We start from the raw sequence: 22,031 nt of genomic DNA on the forward strand, positions 1-22,031 counted from the left end.
GGGTCCAGCACCCACACTAACCTCCCACACTGACTCCTCTCTGCCAGATCCAGGAGGGACCAGAGTCTGATGCCCTCTGCTGTTAGTTCTACCTTTCAGGAACTTGTGACCGCAGGACAGGCTGCAAGTGTGACATCCTGGCATTCCCAGCAAGCTCATCCCAAACACTGCCCTGCAGACAGAGCCACATCCCAGCACAAGTCCTGCCCACCCCCACTGCAGTCAGACACCATTTGGAAGCAGCCAGGAGACACCAACCCACCCTTGCCTACCCGAGGGAAGGTCAGTAGTGACCCTCTGAGCAGTGGGATGGCAGGGTGGGAACCTCCTCACCATCCCTACTGAGCCACAGAGCCCATTTCTCCTACCCTCAGTGAGAGATGTGGCAAGGAGAGGCTGGGAAAAGATACAGCCTCATCCCAGCTTTTCTCCCAGGCCCCCTCATCTATTCCCAGGATACATTGTGGCCCCTTGGGACCTGCAGTCCCCTGAGAGGGACAAGGAAGATGTAGTTTTCCATGGGGCCCGGATGGTAACAGCGCTCCCAAATTCCCTAACACAGTCCTGCCACCAGCAGGGAACTGCACAGATGGTCCCTGGCTGCTGCCAGGGGCTGCCCGTGGCCAGGACACCCAGGGATAACAAGGGAAATGAGGCATTCTGGCTGGAAATAAGGCGCCATTTCTCAGCAGCACAGGATTGGATTCCTGTTCCAAAAGGTGAGATGGATTTGCTGAGATTGGGGCTGGGAACATGGTGCAGACCTGAGGAAAGACTCAGAGGTGCCTCCTCTCTCATCCAGGGAGGTCTCCTGGGGTCCCCACACCTGCAGCAGTGTGTCCTTTGCCCCCAGTGGGACAATGTCCAACTTGAGCCTTGCTGGAAATGCAGCAGTGGCAGAACAGGACACTCAGGCAGCATCTCCAGGGTTTGGAGCTGTCTCAGGTGTTGGGAAGCCCTGGGTGCCCCTAAAGAGTGGGGACAGGGGACATTGCAAGAAATAAAAGGCAGCTACTCCCAATATCTTACCTTAAAGGACACACTTCTGCCCCAAAGACTTGCTCCAAACCCATGAAGCAGTTCCCACCTCAACCCTTGCTCACTCAAGTTGCTAAACCAGAGGAGAATCCACAAGGAAAAATGTCCAGATCTGACAGTTTCTTTGCAGGGAGCAGTAAATGCTAGCTCTGCACTGGTATTTATACTTCCCAGTGGGAGGGGAGGCATTACACACCACTTCCAGAGGGTATTTTCAGACAGCCACCTGCTCCTCATTGTGCAGAGACACAATTGTTCCTCAGCAAAACCTTGTCAGACGAGGAGCCAGAATCTGCGCCGGGCCCTGGGGGGGAGGAGGGAGCTGAAGCCCCAGGGCTGGCACCCAAACACGGTCACACAGACACCCACAGGAATCCACAGGACTTTGTCACCTTGGGATGTGTGTGGGGGTTGTGTCGGGGGTCCTGACTCAAGTTTCCCTGTGTCCAAAGTGGGCCACGTGTCCTGCCCTGACCCCAGGGAAAGGTGGGATCTCAGGGTATCCCAAGGAGGACCACAGGTCTGAGGAGGCTGCTGAAGCCCTGAGGGTCCCAGGGGCTGTGTGGAAGCACAGGGAGTGTTCTGGAGGAGCACAAGACTGGAACACAAGCTGGATTTCACTCTTTGGCACAGCTGCCCCAGTTGGCACGAGGGGTTCACCCGAACCAGCAAAAACACAAACCAAACCTCCCAATTCTGTAATCACACCCCACTCCAGTCACCTGGACCCAGCAGCATCACTGAAAGACAGGGCTGTGGAAATCCTGGAGAGATCCCAATTCCTTTGATGCACAAGAGGCTGGAAAACAACCATGTGCTCTGGCAGGGAGGAGACAGATGCACGTGATCCATGAGACCAAGCTCACATTGCTTTCCAGGATGTGGTCTGCACTCAGAGCCATCCACAGGGACAAGGAGGGGTTTCAGCAGCCACCAAACCAACACAAGAAAGCCACAATTCCGGTTACAACCATTTCCTTTTCCAGTTGCTGCTCTGCTGTGTGTCATATGGCTCATCCATCCTTCTGTTCCACAACTCTGCAACCAAACCCCCTGCCCTTTGCTCTGTTAGGCTGAAGTCACAGAATCCCAGAAGCCCAGAATAGTTGGGGTTGGAAGGGACCTCTGAAGACTGTCTAGTCCAATGCCCTCTCAAGGCAGGGTCAGACCCCAAGCAGGTGCCACAGGGACACATGCAGGTGAGTTTAGAATGTCTCCAGGGAGGGAGACTCCACACCCTCCCCAGGCAGCTGTTCTGGTTCTCTGGAGGAAGTTCTTCCTTGTATTGAGGTGTTGAGAGTCTTGGATTTCTGTCTCAAGGAAGGTTACTTTAAACAGCAGCAGAAGGAAATGCATTCCCTAGAGAAGCAGCACATGGAGGTGAAGCAGCCCCTGACTGTGCCAGGGAACACAGCACTGGGATCCATCCCAGCAATCAGGCTGGTTTCCAGCCCAAGGTGGATTTAGACTCCTCTGACAGGGAAGTGATCCACAACCATTGAGAGGAAATCCTGTGCTTGTCACAGAGGGAGCATTGCTGCAAAGTCCCCTTACCTCTGGCAAAGAGAGGCTTTGTGCCTCAGTCTCCCCACGAGCAGGGCACAGCTTCAATCCTTGCTGAGACACAGAGGCATGGCTGGTGATTTTCCATGATTTCACTAGAGGTTTTGCCACGGGTACATCCCTCCCGCCCCCATGGCACTTTTGCTGAGGAGTTATCTCATCTGGGAGCCTGGCGGGCTGGAGCCGGGGCCTCCCCCTCGCTAGCGCTGCCCTGCTTTAGTCACACCCCGTGAGCACTTGTGGTGCTAATTTATTCAGCGACAGGGAAGAGTCACCAGCTCCGAGGGGGGCTGGGGAAATCTGTGCCAGGGTGCACCCGAGCCCTGCCAAATGCTGTGGAGGTGCCTCTCCCCTCACCCAGCCCGGGCACCCACAGCCAGCCCGTGCCCGGCCCGGGCACAGGGGAGGCTCTGCTCGCAGAGAAACCCCAGGCAAACCCCACGGGCACCTGAGGAGCTGCCCTGCCTGCTCTGCCCGAGATCCAGGGTTTCCCCCTCACCACCCATCCCACTGGAGTCTCTTCCACACCCTGAGCAGGGCCTCCCTGCCAGGAGCCTCAGCATTGATAACCAGTCCTGCACATCAGCTGCACATCTGCCCAATGCCCAGGGTAAAATTCAGCCACCAGCTCCACGACTGGCGGAAAGGGAAAGGGGCTCAGTGAGCTCCCTGAGGCCCACAGTGAAATCCCACTCCCTGCCCTGCTTGAGCAGGTCTCCAGCATTCTGCCACCACAGAATCATGGAATGGTTCACTTTGGAAAGGACCCTGAAAGCTCAACCACCCCTGCCACCTGCCACGGGCAGGGACACTGTCCATGAGGCCAGGATGCTCCAAGCCCTGGCCAACCATCCCTCACCAGACTCTAAATTATGAGTAGGGTTAAGGAAGAGCCCAGAGAGGGAGTTTGGAGTTGGGGAAGAGGCAGATGGGGCTTTCAGTGAAATTTAGGAAGTGTTAGAGGGTGTTCAGAGCCACAATGGACAGAGCAGGGATGTGTCCAGTGCTACTGGCCTCAGGTTGGACCACAGCAGGCTCAGGAACATATTCCTGCACCACAGCCTGCAAGGGAACACCAATGGTCCTGGAGCATGACCCTGGCCCTGGGGAAGCCTCCAGAGCTCAGCAATGCCCCACCAACCACCCCAGCACACAAACAGAGACAACAGCAGCGAGACTGTGCCCTAAGCTCCCCTTGTGCTCCCCATGCCACCTGCAGACAATCCAGGCAGGGCTCCCCTTCCCTCCACCCTCCTGAAGCACAAGAAGGTTTTAGTCCATCCTGTTCCTCAGGAGTGGTGACATCATGAATTGGGCACTGGATGACCCCAAGCAGAGGTGACCGGGATGCTTTCAGTCACTCAGGTGATGGGGAGTGGGGATAATTCCCCCTTGTTTTCATCCTTTCTGTTGCTCCTAGCCTGTGCTAAGGGGCTTTAGCAATTACTTGATCCCTTTGCTGATAGCACAGCCAGTTCCTGAAGAGCTTTTGCCCAGATGCAGTGGGACATCAGTGGGACTCTCACTTCTGGATGCTCAGGCTTTGAGGATGAGCAGATCCAGCACTGGGACAGCTCTGCAATGTTCGGCAATGAAACCTCACAGGATTTACCACAAGCATCTCCACCCCTGCTGGGACATGTGGGTGCTCAGCTCCACGTAGGACAAGGCAGGACCGTGGGGTTAAATCCCTGCCTGACTGAAACCTGCTCCTCCTCCCAAGCACCCTCACACCACAGATAACCACAGCCCTCCCTCGCCAAGCCAGGCTCCTTTGGCTGGTTTGGAATGGTGGGTGAATCCCAGCAAGGAGCAGGCAGAGATGGAGATAACCAGCCCCCAGTCCAGGCTGGAATGGCCCTGGTGCTGTTCCAGTGCCCATGCAGGGAGGGCCCAGGGCAGTGTCAGCTCCCAATGCCTCAGCCCTGACAGCCACAGGGCCTGGCAGGAGCAGCCAGGGGGGACAGGGACATTACAGGGTGGCTGGGGCAAGGTTCAGGCACTGGAGCCCTGTCTGCTCTGCCTAAATCCACATTGAGCAGGGTCACATCTTCAACCCACACCCTTCAGGGGCAAAGTGAGCCCCCAAATGAGCCCCAGCCAAAGCCCACCTGGCACAGCCAAAGCCACAGTGCTGCAGGAAGGACTCATCCTACCCCTGGTCTGGCATTTTAAAGCCTTGTTTCATGCAAGAAGGACTTCCTGGGAGTGTCTGTGCCCTGCACATCCCAACTCCTGACACAGGGGAGGATGTGCCCACTCATGGCACCAGCGAGGCGGAGGGCCTGGAGATGCTGTGCTTTAGAAGGAAAATTCAAGTTGTTCCTCTTTAGGAGAATTGTAGGATTAGCTCAGCCCTGATTAAGCATCAGAGGAACCACAAAAAGCACCTCAAAAATAGCCTGCCAAGGAAAAACTCCATCTGGAGCTCATTCCTCCTGGATATAGGCCACAAGGAAGATATAAGGGATATAAAAGTTCAGTTCCCTCCAGAAATCCCAAGTACTGGAAAAGATCAGGAAGAATAAATCAAGGTTTGCATGAATGTGAAGAGCTGTGTGATCCAGCAGGGTGCTCTAAGCAGAGCCCCTGAGGGCATGGAATAAGCAGAGGGAGGGACCAGAGGAGTCACCATGTCCCACCACTGCTCCCCTCCTTTGGGGATTGGAGAAAACAGAGAAAGGGAAGCGCCACCAAATTGCTCCAGAAAGTGTGGGGAATGTGGTGATTTGCAGAGGGGTGGCAGCCCTCCCCCAAGGCAGCAGAGCTCTCATCTGGGCACATATCATCTCAAAATCCAGCACCAGGCACTAGTTCAACTCAATTTCTAACTTGCTCCCTCTCAAAATGTCAGCTCCATGGAGCCCAGCTAGTGCAGTGTCCTTGGTGTCCCCAGGGACTGCCCTGCCTGGCACAGGAGCCCCAGGAGCTCTGCCCTTGTGCTCCCTGTGCCACCCACAGGCTCCCATGGCCACCTCAGCTCACCCAAAGGGGAGCCCCAACTATGGCATCATCGAGCCTGACCCCTGCTTCCACCCATCACCTGCAAAGGGAACCCAAAAAACACTGAACCCATTTCACCCTTTGGCCCAAAGCCCCTGGGAACAGCACTCTGCCACCCCCAGTACTTTGGGGGCTCCTGCATACTGAATTCACTGGATCCCAGACTGGTTTGGGGTGGAAGGGACCTTTAAACTCATCCTGTTCCACCCCCTGCCAAGGGACACCTTCCACTATCCCAGGTGGCTCCAATCCCTGTCCAGCCCAGCCCCAGGAACAATCCCCTGAACCACCTCAGGTCAGAGCAGGATTTGGCCAATTCATGAGACATCACCAGGAGAGGAGGGACACATCTGCAGCTCAGCAGGCTTTCAAAGGAATGACATGTGGTTGATTACACTGGTGCACCACTGGTGGGAAGAGTTGCAGGGGGGGTGGTTTCCTACCTGGTCCCCCTCTTTGCTCCTGTGGACACTCAAAAACATGGGGGCCTTAAACTCCCTTGGGGGAGGAATGAAGGAAAGGGGACATCCCAATGCCTTGGAAAACATCTGCTGCCTGAGCTGAGGATGTTGTGTGCTCTCTGCTAAAAGCCAAGAGCATATCAAAGCTCACAAGGCAAAAGGGCACGTGTGGGGCTGGGAATCTCTCTCCACACACAACCCAAGAACAGCAGCTGAGCCAGTGCTTTCCAGAGGGTTTAGTGACCATTTCTGCAGACAGCTTTAAATTTCTGGCTCTTTTACAGCACAGTTTTGGACCTTGCACACCCCCCAGTGCCTGTTCCTGCAGATGTGGCAGCAGGCAGAGCCCAGCTCCAGCAGCACTGGCTGGGGGGGTCAGGCCCTCCCTGAGCCCCAGCACTCAGCAGGGCCAGGCTGTGCTGCTGCAGAGCTGCAGCCCCCCAGGGCAGCACAGGCAGAAAAACCAGCATGTGTCAGGACTGGTGGGATGCTCACCCAAGCAGAAGTGGCTCCCTGCCCAGCCTCCTGTGCCCTCCTCCCACCTCCCCAAGTTCAGAGCTGCCTGCAGGCACCAGCCCACCTGAGGTGACCTTCACCTGTCGCGCTGATCCAGGGACATTCACTGAGTGATGCTCACATGTGAACACCTGATAGACAGAGCCCCTGACCTTCTCTCCCCGGGTAAACGCACCAACTTATCTTCACCAGCTCTGGAAGGTGCCTGGTTTGGACAGCTACAATCACTTCCCTGCCAAAATACAGCAATTCCAGACCTTGCCACCACCACAAGAGGACCTTCAGCCCATGCACACGCAGCAGCAGCAGCTCCCTGGAAATGCACCCAGGCACTCAGAAGGATGGAATTTACCCTGCATCCAACTGGTATGTAACTGGAGGTGGGATTTTTGTGCCTTGCCCTTTGCAAAGTGCTTGGCCCTGCTGAAGAACATGGTGGACTCTGCAAACGTGGTGGACTCTGGGCTTGACAGGCAAAACCACTCCCAGAAGCTCTGGGAATGGACATTAACACCCACCCTGCAGGTCTCCCACCCCCGTGGCACAGCATAAGGGGCTGTCCAAAGGCCCTTTCTCCCCTCCAACATCACAACCACAGTTGTTGGTCACCATCCTTCAGCTCAGCAGAGCCACCTTCACCTGCCTGCACCTGCTGAGAGCTGACAGGGAGCTCCAGGGCTGGGCTCACATCCAGCAGTGCTCTGCATCCTTACAGGCCATACAGCCTCTCCAGGGTGCTCCCACCCCAGATGGGGAGTGAACCTCAACGGGATTCATCTCTCCCTACAGCCAAAGCCACCTTCCTCCCAGGCACTGGGTCCCTTTGGCACCTTTGCATGTCCAAATCCTTCCATAGAGCAGGGATGGATCCAAGCCCACCTTGCTCCTTGCTCTCAGGGATTTTTGAAGAGCATCAGCCAGTTCTGAGGGCTGAAATGAGATAAGGTGGAATCTAGTTCCTGAAGCTCAAGAACCAAACACTCTCCCAAACATGGATCTCACCATGTCCTCTGCCCTTTGCGAAGTATGTGGCCTCCTCCAGCTGTGTCTGGTCTGGGGAACATGGGACAGGGCAAGGCAAGAGGGTTTCTGGGTCAGTCTGACTCTCCTGAGGGGAAACAGATGGGTTTTCTGGTGGGGACTGATGCTGAAAAGCAATTACACATGAAGACATCCCCAACAGACTCTGCTCTGCTCTGGCCCAGAGCCCAAGTCATCCTGGGTTTGGATTTTAATTAGCCCCGTTTTGGTATCTGCTCTCTCTTCCCTCCAGATAATGATTTAATTATTACAGACATGTCTTCAAATTAGCAGCTTCCTCAGTGGATTATTCAGACCTCCTCAATTACAGAGCCCAGCTCACCACCATCACAAGAGAGGCTGGAGAGAACAAAGGAAGCCCAAAATGCTTCCTGGAAAGAGGAACCATGAAGCACCTGTACAAGCAGGGGTCACTGCCAAGCCCTTTTCTGTTTATCCAGGTCTCTGTCACAGCTGGACAGGAAACCTCGCTCCAAACCACACCCAAAGAGCTGCATCATGTGTGTTCTGTCTTCCCACCAGGCCTTTGTGCTCAGCAGAGCACAAGCAAGGTGAAAAGGACATGGGATGAGCTGGGACGTGGAGCCACCTCTGTGCATGCCCCTCTACTGAGATCACAAGTTTGGGGATCCCCCAGCAGAAGGGACCCTGTGGGGACGTGGTAGGGACCCACTGCCAGACTACAAATGCCCTTGTGCTGGGGGTCACCCAGTAGGCTCCTCACCTTGGGAAGGACCACAAGGGAGGTGAGACCAGGCAGGGAACAGGGAGCAGGGACCAGGAGGTGGGAATGGCAAGTCCAATCTCCTCCAGCAGTGGGACTGGGCAAGGGCCTGGGGCTAAGCCAGGCCTAGTTGAAAACAAATCAGCAGAACAGGCTGCCAAAATAAACACCAGAAGTAAATGCAAAGTGAAGGAAGGGGGAAACCTTCAGAGTGCAGCTCCCCAGCAGATTTGGTGCCCAGGAGCAGGGGCTCACCTGCACAGGAGAGGAGTCCCTAGCTGAACTGCCAGGCAGACATCTTGCTCCCTCACAGTGAGGTGTGGGCAGAGCTTCTCCAGGCTGCATGAATTCCCAGCAAACTCTGCTCCCCAGCCTGGCACAGACTCACAGAATATTCTGAGCTGGAAGGGGTGATCCCTATCCCCAGGCTGGGCTGGGACAGGAGGGGACACACACAAGAGGTGCCCCATCCCTTGCTGCAAAGGGCAACAAGCTCCACACCCCAACAAGCACCTTGGTCCTTTTCCACCGACACACCTGAGCTCCTGACTCCACACCATGCTTCTCCCAGGACCCCCAAGATTTTCCTCACCAGCACTGCTACAACACCCACATTACTACCAAAGGAACCAGATTTGTAGCAGCCACTGGGAAAGCTCTACTGCCTCTCCCTGCTGTAGCATGGGCAGAAGCACAAAATCTCCTCTGGCACCCCTGTCACTGCAGTTTACACTCCAGAAGACCAGCTTAAAGCAGCTGCAGCTCCTGCTGCTGCAGGAAAAGCCCTCAAGCACAGCCACGTGTGAGTCTGCACCTGCAAACACAGCCTAGGCCTCCCAAATCCCAGGCTAACCCTGCATTTGTGAGGCTGGATCCTCCTCTGAATCCCTTCCTGAGCTCAGAAAAGCTGCTGTGCAGCACAAAGAGCCCGGTGCTGTGGCCTGTTATCCCAGCTCATGGGCTGGGGGATACAGCCCTGCTGTCCCTCACATTCCTGGCTGGATTCATAGCCCTGTTCTCTGGGCAATGAGCCCCAGTCCTGCACCACTGGCCTCGTGCCCCGCATCCCTCCGGGCTGTTCCCTGGCTCTGTCCTCTCCAACAACCACCACAAACCTTTGAGCATTCCGAGCTCTCCACCCCATCAGAGACCAACACACTCAAGAGCAAGCAGGGCGAGAGTAAAGGTCACAACGGAACAAGGCTTTTGGTTTAATTTCCTTAAGAAACCAGGCTAAAGAAGATGGGAGTGGAAGTGACACATAAAAAAACCCAGAGATTTTCATTAACCCAATCAAACCTCCTGGAATATGATAACAGAGGCAATAACAGACACCTCCCCTCTGGCCAAGGACAAAGAAAGGCTTCCTAGCTATGAAGAAGATGAAGAAAATTGGAGTAGAAGAAAGGAAATGACTCAAAAATGGCTGAAATGTCAGCTGTTATTAAAAAGCCTTCACCTGGAGAGAAATAATGAGTGATGAGAACAGCGATATGATGGGGGAAGCTGAACAGACAGAGAACAAGTGGGGGAGCAACCACCTGAGAATGGCTCTGAAAGCCACGCTGGTGACTACAGGGCTGGGCTGACCTCCAGAGCTGTGCCTGGGGTGACCTGTGAGGAGTTTGGGGTCCTGAGAGGCCGTGCCTGTCAGGAGGGTGGCAGCACTGCAGGTGACAGCAGCCCCGGGATGTCCCCCACCCCCGACGAGCGAGTCCCAAAGAGACACAGTGAAATCCCCCCAGATTTTGAAACATCCTCCCAGAGGCGCTGATCCCGCCCTCCTGTCACCTCTTCTCTGCTGTGCCTGCCCGAGGATAGGAACAGGGACACTCCTGCGGTGCCACAGTGTAGGGGGATAGAATGTAAGTAAATAAAGGTAGTATAGAAAGTAATCTTACCCCCTAAAGAGTTGCAGCTGGGTTAATTATTAAAGATTAGGAGCAGGCCTGATTTTAACAGGCCACAGCTGTAGCCGATGATAAGAAGAGTGTTATAAAAGAGTGGATTGGTTGGTTGAGGGGAATTGGAGTTAGTTGGCTACTGTGAGGATAAGGACAAGTCAGTGCCTAGAGGAGCTGCCTATGAGAAACACCAAGGAGGTACGAAATTCCAGCGATGTGGAGCCTTTGCACTATAATAACAATATAATTCCCAGCACGGCTGGGAATGCACGGCCAGCATCCCGAGTGGAACAGCAGCTGGCATCAGCCAGGAGGGGACACCCGTCCCTGTGAGCCCCGGGACCACCCTGAGCCGGGGCGGCCGCGGCCTCGCACGGCCCCGGCGCTGCTGGGAGGGAGGGAGGGCAGTGTCGGGGCTGTGTCACTGTCATTGTCACCGTCACGCAGCACAGCGAGACCGCCCGCTGCAGCCGCGGCGGCTCCATCCGCGCCGCAGCTCGGGCCGGGGCCGCGCTGTCCCCGCTCCCCCGGCGCGGACACAAAGCCCGTCCTGCTCCCACCCCGCCGATTCCTCCGGCATTGCCGCAGCCGTGCCGGGAATTCTGGAGCAGGAGCCGCTCGCATCCTCCTCTCCTGGCGTCTGCCTCCAGCGCCTCCCCAGAGCTGCGTATGCGGACACGGCTCCATCCCCCCCGCAGAACCCCAGCCCAGCCTTGCTCTGCCCCACATTCACAGCACGGTGTGCCCAGGGCCCTCCGAAGCTGACAAGAGTCACTTTTTGGGAAGCAAGAAGTGAGAGTCAAACCTCACACATTTCCTGCCAGAGTAAGGTCGAGGGCAGCAGGGAGTTGGGAGCTGTGCCTGCACAGAGGTTGGACTTTTCCAAACCCATACTTGTCACCTTCAGAGGAAAATACAGAGGCAGTAAAGCCATCCCAGTTGCCACCATCACCTTCAGCATTCTCCTCCCACCACCAGTCTGGACCAGCTCTCCCCTGCCAGCCTGCTCTGGTTACTGGTGTCATCAGCACCTGCCCTGGGCCTGGAAGTCCTCTCATATTTACAGACGCTTTGGGGACCACCAAGTGCACTCAGCAGCTGCATCAGAGTGATAAGCCTCAGTTCACGCCAGGGGAACAGACAGGGGCAAAAGGAAACCAGTAAGGTCCCAGCTGCCTCAGGGACTGGTTAAACTGGGTGCTCACAAGCAGCTTCTGATCATGGTTTAGTGGCCACAGTGGTATTACGTCAAAAATTGGACTTGATGATCTTGAAAGTATTTTCCAACCTTAATGATTCTATAAGTCTTTGATTCTGTGGTTTGGGGATAAATCCTGCAAATTCTCACACTTTTGGGAGAACACATTCAGACAAATGTCCAGCTCAAGAGTGACCACACAGGAGCTGACCAACGTCACTCTCCTCTCCACCTGCACCAAGAGAAAAGAGAGAAAGCCCCAGGAGGCAAGCAGCAGCATGGGAAGATTCTTCTGCTTCCCTCCCCACACCAGGGTTTTGGCAGTTTGAGGCACCCCAGGGCAGTTCATGAGGAGTCAAGAGGCCTTGGAAGGAGAAAGTCCAGGCACTGAGTGATGGAGGACCTGACACACCTTGGGCTGACAGCTCTTCCTGATGGGTCACTACATTTTTCCCCAGGCCAGGGCAGTGACAGCCCCTCCCTGGTATCTCCAGTGGTTGGATTTTCTTTGAGTTGCAGTAGAGAAAGGAGGAAATCACGCAGCCAGTGTCTGCTAGCTGGTGGGGCTGGTGACTGGTTTCCTCACCTTTCCAGCCTCAAAAATAAACATTATTTTCTTTGCAAGACTGGGGGAGCTATCAATGCCTGTATCCATGGCCTGACCACGTTGCAGCAGGGTGTAGGGCTCCCAGGGAGCAGCCAGCCCTGAGAATGTGTTCCTGGATCCCCTGCTCCTACACTGCTGGATTCCAGCTCCCTCATGAACTTCCCAGCAGCAAACAGGGCAATCACATGGAGCCGGAGACAGGAAAATCCAAATACCTTCAATCCAAGGTCTCCTAAAGAAACACATCCCTTTAGAGCATCACTCCTGTTTTACAGCTCAGCACCTCCCAGCTGTGCTGAACTTCAGTTTGCACATCCATCACACCCAGCTCTGCTCCCAAATCCCTGTCAGTGCCACAAAGCCAGTTTGTCACTTCCCCCCAAGATCACAGCACGTGATCAGCCCTTGGCTTCATTCTTAGTTCAAGTGATGAGCTCTCCCTGCTCTACCACAAGCCATTGGGGTCAGGAGGCTGAAAGCTGCTGGAGACAAGAGCCTGCTGCCTGCACACCAGTCTGCCCAGTGCTCTGTGTGAACTGGAAACACCAGCAAGCCCTCTGCATTCACCTACTGAACACAGACTTGGCTCTCAAAGCAAAACACCACCAGTTGGCCACCTTTTCTGTATCCCACATCTCAAAGCCAGATGTGAAAAGGTAAATTGTTTATTTACAAAGAGGATGGAACAGATTCCCAGGACACACACACAGAGTTAACAGAAGGTTTTGAGGGTATTTTGCTTGATGCTATATGAAGTCCCCAAAACTCATCCTTTCCTCAATAAGATGAGCCCTCAGTGGCCACCAGGGAAGGTGCCATCATTTCCCTCCTGGACCCCACATCCCTAATCAGGAGCACACCTCACAGCATGGAGGTAAAGGTAATAAATGTTCATTTACCCCCAAATTGATCTGGGGGTAAATGCAGCTGCTGCATTACCTAAAGGCCACATCTGGAGGGCAGGGTGTGACCCTTGGGAGCGCAGCAGATGTCCTGCACCGAGCCCTGAGCAGCATCTCAGGCAGGAATGGAGGCTGTGCAGTAGCCAAGGCATTGGAGAATTCAAGCCTGGTATTCAATACCTCCTGGTATTTTTAGGCAGCAGGAGGACGTGTGGGAGAGCTCTCCCCGTGCAGGCTGATGCCATTTGCTGCAGGGCACTCAGAACAAGATTTATTGACAACGTGGGATTTGAAAGCGACACTGGTGCTCCCAGAAGCCAGGCACTGCTCAGCAGTGCTGGGGCTCATGGCAGCCTCAGTTTGGGAGACAAAATTTCTCTGTAAATGTGTAAACATGAAGGACACATGTAACAAAAGCCATTTCTGCTTGCAGGGATGCTCTGGCTGCCAACTCCAAAAATGGCCACTGTGAAAGTCTGCTAACTAAACTAACTAGAAGCAGATGATCAAAAGCAGGAAAAATGCTCTTTTTTTAATATGGCAGCCCAAAGTGCTGGCTGTAATCAAGTGATTATCACCCAGGTTTTGATGCTGGGGAGAAGATTCTCTCTCCATCAAACACAAGCTGCTCTCTGGGTGGCACATCTGGATGTCAGATAGATAGCAGCAAAGCAAACCCTTTCTGGATTTGGGATCAAAGGAAAGACAGCTCAGGTCAGGAGAGATGAGCCTTCTGGCTCTAATTAAAACCTGATGGGTTAAAATGAGTAAAGCCATGTTATTGAGCACATGGAGAGCCCAAGCCCCTGGAAGGGTTCTGGGAGGAAGCTCTTCCAGGGACACTGGCAGTGACCCGAGACTCCACCCCATGTCCCAGTAAAGGCACATCTGCTTCCAGGTGCTGTGATGCTGGGGAGGAACAGGGACAGCAGCTCTCCACAGGCACATGGGAATCTCCAGAACTTCCACCCATCCACTCTCTAGCACAGCCAGGTTTTGCAAGAAGCAGAGCTTGAAAATTTGGGTTGGTCAACACCCCCATGGATCCTTCAGAGGCTTTGATTTTCTGCTCCTCTACCCCCACATGGCCTCCTCAACCCTCCCCAGCCTGCCTTAGCCCAAACTGCTGGCAGATACAACCCTGGCTGCAGGAGGTGTGGGGACTGGGTCCCCTTTGCCCACCCGGCAGTGCATCCAGGCTGGACATTGCCTTCGCTGATGCTCCAGTCCCACAGCAACCTGGAGAGACAGGACCTCTGCTGCTGCCAGCATCTCTGCACAGGGCCACAGCCAAGAGGGATTCCATCCTCAGCCAGGTGGGAGACACGCCACCAGCAAGCTGAGATGGCAAAGGCTCCAGCAGTGCTACATCCCAGTGATTCCCACCCTGGCAGATCCCAGTCCATGACCAGAAACCAGCTGTGGCCACACCAGAACGCCCCAGAGAAACATTCTCTTCTGCAGATACAGGAGAAAAGCAGGATTTGGCTGTGCCACCCTCACACTTCACTCCCACCACCCCTTCTCAAGAGTAGGAGCTCAGCTTCACAGCATGCCAGGGAAAGCAAACACAGGAGGGAAAAATCCAGGAGCACCAGAGCCACTACATCCTGCAGAGAAACCATCCCAGACACCACGGCCCTTCCTGAGCCTTGAAACAACACCATGCCCAAAAGAGCCCTGAAACAACTCCCTGCACTCCCCAAATCCAGGTGTCAGCCAGGGAGACCCCAGCTGAGCTGGGTACTGCTCAGGATGGAGCAGGAGTTGTAAGGCACAGAGCCTTCCACCACCCCAGGACACAGGGCTCAGGTCCATCCCCAGGGACAGAGGGTGAGAGGGCACAGAGCCCATGTCCCCTGGCTCTGGCCTTATCTGAGGACCCTGAGTGTCACAGGACACGGAAGGTCCAAGGTGGTTCCTGAGAGCTCCATCCACAAACAGGAGTGTCATCCCCCAATGTCTCCCAGGGAAACCACACCTACACACAGCACTTGGTGTTATGTGGGGCAGTGTGGGACCAGAATAACTCCTCTCCTGGCTGATCAGTGTGTGAATAAATCAGCCACAGCCAAAAATAACCTCTGGACATTTTTTGACTCCTTCCTGGAAAACTGTTTGGGGCTGCTGCTTGAAAGAAGCCCAGATCTACTTAGTTACAGCTGCCAGACACTGAATTACAGGGCAGATTAAGTGGATTATGGATTTTGTACAAGCCCATCTTTCCCCTCTGTGACCACAGCCCCTGGCACTGGGAATGTCTGCATGGGGAGCAGTTCTAGGCACCACCACCAAGCCTATTTAACTCATGATCCAGAGCCATCACCTCTGTTAATGCCACAGCGAGCCTATAAACACCTTCCCAACTCTGGAACCAGAAAGGCCAGGCTTTGGCAGAGGAAAATGCATGTGAGGATGTTCTGCACTAATGAGACTCTGAAAAGGTGAGAGTTGGGCTGGGGGCAGACATCCCCTTCTCCCAGGCTCCAGATATCCCATGTTCAGCCCAACTCCCTCCTCTGGCCTATGGACCCTCCGGGCACCCCACAGCTGCAGAGTGTTTGCCCTGTACCAGCACATCACATCATGATGTGGCCAGGAGGGAATTTGGAATTGCAGAGAAAATTCCACCAGGAAAGGATGGAAATGAGAAGTTTAAATGCATGCCCCTGCCGTATGGGCAGCAATTCCGGGAGGGGGCTCTTTCCCTGCCGTGTCATCCTGCCCTGGCGAGGGATGCTGCCCTCTCTGGAAGGCGGGATGTGGAGTCCAGGCAGGAGGAGCCTCCTTCCTTCCTTCCCTCCCTGCCGCACATCCCTGCTCCCGCTATTTAAAGCTCTCGGCCCCGCTGCCAACGCCTCAGCGCCCCACGGAGGAGCTGCCCAAGTTCCCCGCACGGCTCTGCCCCCGGGACCAGCCACACCAGGGGCTGGACACGGCAGGAGCTGCAGGGAGAGGCACCGAGCAGCAAAAATCCCCGGGAACTGCCCTCCTGGAAACCGCTCGGCACGGACAGGAGGATGGGGAAACGAGCTCTCATCTGCCACTTGTTTTCTTCCTTTTTTCATGTTTGGATGCAATTAAAGGCAGGCACCCAGCCGGCACCTCCTCGTGCTTGCTAAGAGAAGCACGGCAGGAACTGAAAACCAGGAGCAGAAAAAAAAAATCTGCATTTCAGATAAATTCCAGGCTTGTCAGTCCTGCAGGATTACAGAGCTGGAGACAGCGACCCACGAGCTGCTTAAAACATCAGGGTGAAGATTCAGCTAAGAAAGGGCAATGTGGAGGACACAGGGTCAGTCCCCTCCTGGCCAGTGGCTTTTGGAGGTTTGACACCCAGCTCCCAGACCCTCCTGTGGGATGGGAATCACTGCGCTGCCAGTGCTGCCCAGGGCTGAGGGGCAGCAAGTTTTGCACAAAAATGAGAGAGATGAGCAGCTACTTCATTCACAAAACCACAGAATCACAGCATGGCTTGGGCTGGAAGGGACCTTAAAGCTCAGCTCATTCCAACCCCCTGCCATGGGCAGGGACACCTCCTACTAACCCCTACAAACCAAGCCCTGTCCAGTCTGGACATGGACACTTCCAGGGATTCAGGGGCAGCCACAGCTTCTCTGGGGAACCAGGTGGTGTGCCAGGGCCTCCTCACCCTCACGGGGAGGAATTCCTTCCCAATAGCTAATCTAAACCTCTCTTCTTTCAGTGTGAACCCTCTTGTCCTGTCACTCCATTTCCTTTTGCACAGTCTCTCTCCAGCTTCCTTGCAGCCCCTTCACACCATGGATAGGGCTCTGGGGTCTCCACACAACCTCCTCCTCTCCAGGCTGAACTGCCCCAGCTTTCTCAGCCTGATTCCTCAGGACATCCTCAGCCTACAAATGAACTCAAGGCTTTTACCCTGTCCCCACAAGGGTTTCAACCTGCTTGACCACACAGCAAACAGAAATAAAATCCAATTATATCTGCACAACTTTTTTTAGCAAAGAGCCTAGAATCATTTCCCACAACTTCTGCTCCAGATGGGCCCAAGCACAGACCTGTCCCCCAGCACTGCAGTTGTTCCATGTGATATTTTCCCTCCTCCCTACTAAATGCCAGCCTGTGTGAGCACACCCACACGGGCACCCACCTCCAAGCCTTTCGTCTGCTCAGAGAGGAGGCCTTTAAGCACTGAAAACTCCCAACCACATCCCCCAGGAGCCTGGCCAAGGCTTGGACCCACCTGCAGGGCCCACGGCAGAGCCCTCAGCCTGGGTCAGGTCTGTCATCCCACACCTGGTGCTTGGAACGTCCCAGAAATCATCTGCAAGGAAAGTGCTGTCATTCTGTCATTCACACCTCTCTGGGAGGGCAGCTGGGCAAGGGATCCAACAACCTTCTCCTCCAGTTAATACTCAGAGACCCCACAGCTCAGTTTTGGGAACCATCTGGGAAACCTCTGGCTCACCAAAGCATTCTTTAGGAGGAAATTAATTGTGAATTAAGGTTTCAAGGTTAGATAAAGAATACAGTATCTTTCTGGTTTGCTGGAAACCTTGAAATGGCACTCCCCAGGCAGAGGATGGACACTCATGTCAACGTCTCTCCATTTGCCCAGAGTGGAGCCCTCCAGAGGTATTCCTAGTTGGGCCCCAATTTGAGTTCAGCTCCCTCTGAGGCTCCAAGAATGTCTGTCTCAGCTCCAGTGTGAAGTTCCAGCTCCAGCACAGTGTCAGGCTCTTTCCCAGCACTGATTCAGGACCTCCACATCCTCACCCAGCACAGCAGGACCCACCAACTCAGCCTCACTCAGCCTCCTCCTCATCCCTGTCCTCATTCCCAGGCCCCAGTGGGAGCTGCCCCAGAGGACAAGACTTGCAAAAGCGTCCCTCCAGAGATGCAGATGAGAAGGGTTTTTGGGGGGGGGTTTAGCCCTGGTGTCTTCTGAGACAGCTGAGACAGGCAGGAACCCAAATCTCCAGCTGTCCAGTCCCCCTGCATCTGCACTGGAGCTGCTGCCAAGCTCAGCTGGACTGGGACAGAACAAGAGCCACTCACCACAAAGACACAAAGCTGCACAGGGATGAGATGTTTAATCCCACACCTGCCAAGCTGGCCATTCCAGAAAGCTGGATGTGTCCATCAGTCCCACCACTGGTGCCTTAGGAACCAGCCAGTTCAGAGGCACCCCTGCCCTCCTGCTGGTGACACTGGTCCCAGCCCCTGGTCTGACTCCTGGGAAAGAGCTGCAGGAGGAGCAAGCACTGAAGCTGGGAAGGCACCTGAGCACCACAGGGTGCCAGGGAGATGGCAGCAGGGACCTGTGCTGATGGCTCCCTGACAAATCTCCAGGGAAGTCCCTAGTGATCAGTGCTGTTCCCCAACGAGCACATGCAGGAAGCAGCACACCGAGATGGCCCCAAGAGCACAGGTACCTGAGACTCTCAGACTGATCATCAGAGACACAAAGACACCCAACTTTCCACCTCCTGCTGTGTGGGTAGCACCACAACCAAGAAACTCCCAAACCACACAGGCACATTCATCCAAGTCCCAAACTGTAGCTCACGCTTGCCTCTGGACCAGCTCCTGCTCACACAGTGGCTTGGTGGTATTAAACCCACCAGGAGAATCTCATTCCAGCATCCAGCAGATGGTGGCAAATGAGCTAAAATGAACACTTTGCCAATCCTGATTTGGCCAAAACCAGGGCCTCCCCAGAAGGGTTTGCACAGCTTTAACAAAACCCAGCTCCCTAAGCCAATTGCTGCTCTAATGATGCAATTGAGGGGATAAACAAGCCCTTCAAGACTGGTTATTCAGGAGCAAACAGTGCTGTCTGGAGGCAGCTTGCAGCAGCCCTGTGAACAGAGCTAACAGGCTGGGAAGCAGTGTGGGCACAGCTGGAGCTAGCCAAGCTGACCGGATGCTCTGCTGGCCGGGCCCGAGCACACAGGCCAATGTTTAGGCTGAACCAGATCCATGAGCATCTTCCCAGTTCTGAGCTGGCCCAGCTTGGAAGGCATTCACCTGGTGCTGAGCTCCAGGAGCGTGTGTGTGGCAGCATCCCCACGAACCAGTCCAGCCCAGAGCCCAGAGCTCAGAGCCAGGCAGATGCTCAGTGGGGCTGACACAGAGCTCAGCATTGGGTGGATGCTCCAGGGCTGGAGGCAGCACCGAGGAAGGCAGGAGGAGACAGCGCTGGGAAATGAGAGGACGAGGAGAAGGCCATGGGAGGACCAGGCTCACCCGCATTCCTGCCCTCCCCTCGGTGTAAGGTAGAAGAATCTGGGGAGGGGATGCAAAGGGACAGCTTGGGAGCATATAGGGGTCTGCCAGAGGCAGAGACCAGCCGAAAATCGAGACCCCTTCTACCGGGTTAAGGAATCACTGCCTCCTCCCTGCCCCCCATACCATGCAGCCTCGGGGGATGTGCCGGCCCTTCACCCTCCTGCCTGCACACCCAGTGGGGATGGGGCAGCACACATCTCCCCGGCTCTCGGTACGGGGCCAGTGCACCGAGGGGAGCAATCCTAGCTCAAATGCTCGGTCTGCGGGTAAAGCTGGGGCAGAGCAAGTCCCCCCTCCAACCCAGCTCGGGGTGAGTATGACACTCCCCAGCTCAGACTCAACCCAAGGGAAATGAAGGAGCTGAGCACACCCTGACTCAGACACCCCCTCCAAGGGGTAACGGGGTGGAGATGAAGAACCCCCGGAGCGAGTCAGCCCCTTCCGGGGGGGGGGCAGAGCATCCCCTGGGGCACGGCAGGCTGAGCATCCCTACTGCGGCCCCGCCCGGGGGGCAATGGGAGCATCCCCAGTAGGGGGGGTGGGGGAAGGAGGGCAGACCATCCCCGGAGGGTCGCAAAAAGGGCAGAGCCCGCCGAGTCCAGCCCCACTGGGGCTGAGCATACCCACGGGGAGGGCCGAGCATCTTCTCGGGGGGCAGCAGAGCATCCCCGGGGGAGGCAATACGGGCAGTGCCCTCCGGGTCCGGCCCCACCGGGGGGCTGAGCACCCCCGGGCGGCCCCACGGGGGTCACGGGGGCAGAGCTCCCCCCGGGCGGCCCCGCGCGGGGTTGAGCATCCCCCGTGGGCAGCGCGGCCCCGCCCGCACTCACCGCCCGCCGAAGTCGCTGGAAGCCGCCGCTGCCGCCGCTGCCGCCCCGCCCTGCCCCGCCCACTGCGTCACCGTCCCCGCCTGGACACGCCCCCGAGCGGGCACGCCCCCGAGCGGGCACGCCCCCAGGGGAGGGGGCCGGGGGTCGGGGGCCGGGGGTGCTCCCGGGGACAGGAACCTCCCTGGGGACAGGATACCCCTGGAAAGGGGAGGAGCCCCTCCTTTGGGCGTCACAAGACTTTCAGGAGCGACAGGAATCCCCCCAGGGAAACTCTTCTTGAGGGCAGAAACCCCCTTGGGGGCAGGAATTCCCCCGGGAGGACAGAAGACTCTGAGGTGGGGCAGAAATGCCCCCGTGGGAGTAGGAAACTCTCTTGTGGGGGAGGTTCCTCCCTGGGGGAGGCACAGCAATCCCCTTGGAATGGGCATAGAACTCTCCTGGGGGCAGGAACCTCTTCGGGGTTTGTAGGTCCCCACAGGGGCAGACTCCCCAGGGGTCTTCTCCAACCCCGCAGGGAGGGAGGGAGACAGGAGCAGGCCTGGGCTCTGGGGTGTCCGAAGCCCTGGGTGCCCCGTCCCCTCCCACCATGTGGGGAGCAGCGATGGAGCCAGATAGTGACCCCCGGACTGCCCCAGCCCCCTCTTCACCCTGCCAGGCTCAGTTCTGAGCCCTGGGGGATGAGATGTGTCACCCCGGGCTCCCCTCAAGGATGTCTTCGGCATCATCAATGGGATTTGGGACAGAGGGGGCCCGTGAACTTCAGTGGAAGCAGACAAAAGCCCACCCTGCTTCATCATCCTGCCCTGCACAGGGGCATCCTTCACAAACAATTCATTTGGGGGCCTTGGAAGCAGAGTCCCTGGCACAGCCTTTGGGATCCCTCAGCAGTCCTCACGCAGCCTACCCATGAGGAGCTCCTTTCTGCAGCACCACTGGGAACAACTGGGATCAGTAGCATCATCACAGAGCAGCACCTTCCTCTCTCCAGGAAGGATATGGAGCTCATCCTCAGGATTTTTGCTGGAGGACCCTGAGGAGGTCTCACATAAATGCCTCCAACCCACCAGGGAAGGGAGTGTGCTGGATCCACCCGCCGCCAGTAGGACTCAGGAACAACTGCCTTCAGTCCTGAGAACATTTCATCTCTTTTCCACGTGCCAGAGTTTTCTAAGCCAAGACAAACTTCACTTTTTAAAAATAATACTGTGATACAGTTCTCAAATAACTATGATGAATAGGACAATCCAAGGAAAACATTTTCAAGTAAAGAGGTGGGTGCAGCCAGGAGCACCAGGATCTGGTTTATTGACTGCCATCCACATTAATTTGTATCCATTGCCTAAAGAACAGATGGATTCAGAGTAGCCTTTCTGTCAAGGAATGGCCTTTCCTGCCTGCGATGATCAGAAGTTTTCTCAATCAAATATGTTCCTTGCTGATAAAATGCTCTTTGTTTATTTAAGAAATGCTGAGAGAAATAGGGTCGGGCAGGGAGGTTATGGACATACCAGCTCCTGGCCATGCCTGGGAAGCAGAAGGAATGTGGATTTCCTGGATTTGTCCATATTCCATGCTTTATTCTGCTCTGGAGAGGCCCAAGAGCTGACACCACTGTCACAGACATCTTTTATGAAAAATCCTTTCCTTAGGATTTTTTCTCCTGAGAAGCTGAGAGGCCTCAGGAACAAAATGTAAACAATGATTATCTGCTGCTGTGGAATGCAACAGGTGCATCTGTGATTGGTCTCATGTGGTTGTTTCTAATTAATGGCCAATCACAGTCCGGCTATCTCAGACTCTCTGTCCGAGACACAAGCCTTTGTTATCATTCCTTCTTTCTCTGTTCTTAGCTACCCTTCTGATTAAATCCTTTCTTCTATTCTTTTAGTATAGTTTTAATATAATATATATGACAAAATAATAAATCAAGCCTTGTGAAACATGGAGTCAGATCCTCGTCTCTTCCCTCAT

General features: G+C 55.3%; 1 protein-coding gene across 6 annotated transcripts in view; it reads right to left on the reverse strand.

The window, feature by feature from the left end:
• PPFIA4 (PTPRF interacting protein alpha 4) overlaps nt 1–20,104 on the reverse strand; it is a 61,643-nt gene extending 41,539 nt beyond the window's left edge. For 5 of the 6 annotated variants that reach the window (XM_030965822.1, XM_030965823.1, XM_030965821.1 and 2 more), the window contains exon 1: nt 20,061–20,104. The gene's annotated coding sequence lies outside the window, so the exon portion shown is untranslated. Of the gene's footprint in view, nt 1–17,182; nt 17,254–20,060 lie in introns of those variants that run through there. The other variant, XM_030965819.1, reaches the window with a different exon arrangement.
• Between the last annotated feature and the right edge of the window lie 1,927 nt (nt 20,105–22,031).

Source organism: Camarhynchus parvulus, chromosome 26, assembly GCF_901933205.1.
Source record: "Camarhynchus parvulus chromosome 26, STF_HiC, whole genome shotgun sequence".
NCBI lineage: Eukaryota > Metazoa > Chordata > Aves > Passeriformes > Thraupidae > Camarhynchus > Camarhynchus parvulus.